Genomic DNA, 4,742 nt, shown 5'->3' on the forward strand with positions numbered 1-4,742 from the left:
TCATATATATATGTGTGTGTGTGTATATGTATATATACATATATACATGTGTGTGTGTGTGTGTGTGTGTGTGTGTGTGTGTACATATATATATATATATATATTTATTTATACACTCAAGTAAAAATCCGCCTTTATCTATCTGAAACTATGAAACTTAAGAAGAATATGAGGAAAAAACCTGGAGAAAAACGCCAGAATAAACAGCAGCAACAACAACAACAACAACAGCATTGAAGAAGTAAATGAATAAATAAATAATCACAAAGAACTTCATTTGTTTGCTGCTCATAATGAATGACGTTGAAAAGAGTTTGTGATTGGGAAACCATTTGTCTATCGTCTACTTCATCCCAAAGCCAAACGATAGGAGCTGTGTTAATATAAAGCTGATTCTAATTGGAAGCTTGGTCTTGTTTTAAACTAATAATGATAGTATTTAGAATAATAGACAACTTGGAGACGTCTGATGAACAGACGACAGTCTCCGCTTTGAACGAGATCTTTGTCAGAAAGGCTGATCGTGAAACGCCACGAAACGTCAGTGTAGTGCCAGGCCAAGCAGAAAGCACAACGAGCAAAACAAATAATACAGCTTAGATCTTTGTTATACACATAAACATATGGCGAAGTGGTGAAGTCGTATCTGTTGGAACCTTCTGCACTCTGTGTTCGAAAACCACCGAGGTCAGTTTTGCTTTTCATCTTTCATCTTTTTCGGAGACGGTAAAAATCTACGAATCCCAGGCGTTTGATTGACGAAACTGTAAGGACGTCGGACTTGATGTGTCTTCCGGTATTGTGAGGTGGGTGTAGGCGATGGGGGATGCTCCTTGCGTTCTGAGTTCAAATCCCGCCATGAACTGCTTAAGTATTAACTTGATGAGTGTGTGTGTGTGTGTGCTTTTGCGCGCCTTCAGGTGGCGCTACATCAACGACTGGCCAAATGAACGGTGCATTGTGCATTTTTAAATAACAACTCACACTTGCAAATGCACAGATTTCTTTTCATTGAATTTTTCATTTTGCATCAGTAAAATACCCGAAGTAGCCAAATAAATCAATTTTAAATGACATTTTAATAGAAAAGAATGTTTTAGGCACAGTGAACTTCTATTGGAGTAGATATGCTTAGAGGCATCGCCATTTGTGATGCCTGCGCATGATGGATGAGGAGATAATCAGCGTAGATTTACCCCATCATTTTAATGTGGGAAGGTTATCGCCGAGACAAGTATTAGGTAAGATTTTATCTTTGTGAGAGAAAATAGTCGATGTTTTTAAAGAAAACAACCAGCGTTGTAAATTATCAGATACAATTTTTCACTGAGATATTTGCTATAACGTCGAAACAAAATGAAGTATTTCATTGCAAGGCAGCAGCGGCAACAGCAGCGGCAACAGCAGCGGCAGCAGCAGCAGCAGCAGCAGCAGCAGCAGCAATAGCAGTAGTAGTAGTAGTAGTAGTAGTAGTAGAGTAAGACCTGGCATTTTTGGGTAAGGTTTTGTCTATTTCATCGACCGCAATGCTCAACTGATACTTTTATAATCGATCGCGAAAGGATGGAACGTAAACTCAGCCTCACTGGAATTTGAACTCAGAACGTAAAGACGGATGAAAAGCTGCTAAGCATTTTGTCCGGCGTATTAATTGTAACGTTTTTTTTTGTTTTCCTTGAATGGCTAACAAATATCTTCGAAGCCGCAATTGCTATATATATATATATATATATATATATGTATATATATAAATATATATGTATATATACATACATATATATCTAAGTAGGTATGTATGTATGTATGTGTGTGCGTCTTTGCATCTGTTTATCCCCACCACCGTTTGACAACCGGTGTTAGTCTGCTTCCTTCCCTGTACCCTAGCGGTTCAGCAAAAAATTTCGATAGAATATGTGTCAAACCTCAAAATTCATTCGCCTAAAATTTCTACAAGTCGGTGCTCCAGCATAACCACAGTCTAATGATTGAAACAAGTAAAAAATAAATAAAAAAACCCAAAACAAAACCAAAACCAAGATTTGTTTTTTTAAGATGAGGACGGATTTGTCAATATTTGACGGATATGTTCAATGAAACAGATTCTGGGAAGATGAAATTGGTTTTGTCAGGATTTGAACGTTGGAAGCAGAAGGGAGAAGTCAAAGTGTTGCACCACTTTTAGCTAATGCTTTCCCGTTTTAAGGGGTTTGTAAGGGGATTGTGTTGTACTCAAGGTCGCCGCACGCCCCTCCGTAGAGGGCATCATATACCACCTTAAAAGATATCCGAAATCCATAACGCGAAATCAATGGAGAATTCTTTGTATTTTGATCTTCACGTAACATTGATAAATTTTGATTGAGCTAATGACGCTTTATACACCATGTGTTTACACACAGACACATAGACACACACAAGTACATATATATATATATATATCTACGCGTGTTTGTATGTGTTTGTGTGTAAGTATGTATAATAGTTCAGTTTAATGGAGAAAAAAATATAGACACATCTGTATGAAAGAAAATGGAGGAAGGAATGTAATTAGGATGGTTCTAGAAGAAAGTGAACTTATGGTTAAATTCTGAATCGAGTTCGTCATAAATGAAAAAATCTTCAGTTACAGGAGACACTATCGATTCCTCAAATTCATTATCAGCTCGTATAACATGAGAATTCTGCATTTTTGAAACAGCAGGACTTTCGCAAATGTCGTGCGGATACAACTCCATCGTTTTTGCAATTAACGGCGAACGTAATTCCATCGTCTGATCGCTGGAATTTTTCCCGTTACAAGAACAATCTCCTGAAGCTCTACAGCAAAATGTATACGGCTTTGACTTTCTTCTCTCCGCTCTGGCATCGGTGGGCATTATCTCGTTTTCCCAAATTATCATAGACGACAGACTGCTATTACTTTTCCTTTTCAAAATCCTCAGAGCGGGTATCGTGTATCTGTAACAATACAGTTTCTTACTGGTCCTGTATAAAAACCTTTTACATGATTCAAACACCAGTTTCAACAACTTGATTAAAGCGCTCATATGCTGATCACTCTTTATCCAGGCTGCCATATTAATCATCTTCAATTTTCTTTCATTAATATATTTTGAAGAATATTTTTGAGTGTTTTCTGTTAAGCTTTTTACTTCAGTAATTTATTGTACTTTTTTTTTCTATTTTATTTGAACGAATATTTATTTTACAGGAGTAAATACTGGAATATTCACAAGTTTCTTCATCCTTCCATTGTTCATTTGTTTCTTACATTCGCGCTTCTGCGGGGGATTTCACGAAGTTCCTGTTCATGAAAGGAAGAAGTAACCGCATTAGTAAAGAAAAAGAAAAACAAGAACATTCCATAAGTAAGACAAATTTTCGTGGGGCCTAAATGTTTAGGAGGGGGTAAAAGGGATGTTTTGAAGTTCATGATACTTTTTGCTGATTGGTTGTAGAAAAGTCAAGGATGTCAGTTACGTCATTGAACCCGTTCTCTACATAAGCGTAACGCTCTGGCACGAGGACAGCAATTTCTGGGAAGGGGTTAAGTCGATTATATCAACCCCAGCACGTGACTGGCGCTTATTTTATCAACCCCGAAAGAATTAAAGGTAAGTCGAACGTAAAGACGGATTAAATGCCGCTAAGCATTCGTTCTGGCATACTAACGAATCTACAACCAGGCGTGGTCGTGTGGCAAGAAGCTTGCTTCGCAACCACATCGTCCTGGGTTCAGTCCCACTGCGTGGCACCTTGGGCAAGTGTCTTCTACTATAGCCTCGGGCCGACCAAAGCCTTGTGAGTAGATTTGGCAGACGGAAACTGAAAGAAGCCCGTCATATATATATATATATATATATATATATATATATATATATATATATATATATATATATATATATATATATATATATATATATATCTGTGTGTGTATGTATATATGTATCTATCTGTCTATACACGCCCTCATATATACATAATTATGCATGCATAATAATATATGTGTGTATGTGTGTGTGTAAGAAATAATTAAAAATAGCAGGCACAAATGTTTATGCTCAAATTATAAAAAGACTTGTCACTTACTAAATCGTACAATTTCCAAACTTTGTTTCCGACAAAATTTCCCACCCTGTTATAGAAAATAATAACGTTTAAAATCAAGTTTTTTTTTCTCAACATCAACTGATAGAATTCAACTCATTCTGTTTGCCGAATAAAATAGAAATCTTTCGAAACGTTTTATTTTATTTTATTTTTACCTATTCTTTCTCTCTCTTTCTCCGTTTGACTGCGTTCTATTCCTGACGTCATAAACTATAAGTAACGTGAAGTTGAACGAATGACGAGAAAATAGTTATTCTTTGAACAACATCGTCCGACCTGATCTTTTATATGCAAATGTGTATTGTGAAGGCACGTGGCCAAGTGGTTACAGTGTTGCGCTCATGATCATGAGATTGTGGTTTCAATTCCTGGACTGGGTGATGCGTTGTGCTCTTGAGCAAAACACAATTTCACATTGCTCCAGTCCGACGAGCCATAAAATGACTGACCCAATCACAGATGGGCGTCCCGTTCAAGGGGCATGTTGTGATCTTGGTCACTTACACGCCACAGCAGCCGTGTAGCTGGCCTTATTAGTCCTCGCGTTCAACGATTGGCTGAACAATTTCTTGCGATGTACAGTCAGAGACTTTCTGCAGTTGAAGGAGGCAAGGGAGGTGAGATCACACTGG

The 4,742-nt window shown here is 37.4% G+C and overlaps 1 long non-coding RNA gene across 1 annotated transcript; it reads right to left on the bottom strand.

Moving 5' to 3' along the window:
* Positions 1–2,028: 2,028 nt before the first annotated feature.
* On the bottom strand, positions 2,029–4,377 carry LOC106867445 (uncharacterized). The gene is made up of 2 exons (XR_001409148.2): positions 4,090–4,377; positions 2,029–3,304 (listed from the first exon to the last, which is right to left on the bottom strand). It is a non-coding gene; the product is annotated as an uncharacterized LOC106867445 (long non-coding RNA).
* Between the last annotated feature and the right edge of the window lie 365 nt (positions 4,378–4,742).

Source organism: Octopus bimaculoides, chromosome 20, assembly GCF_001194135.2.
Source record: "Octopus bimaculoides isolate UCB-OBI-ISO-001 chromosome 20, ASM119413v2, whole genome shotgun sequence".
Classification (NCBI taxonomy): Eukaryota; Metazoa; Mollusca; class Cephalopoda; order Octopoda; family Octopodidae; genus Octopus; species Octopus bimaculoides.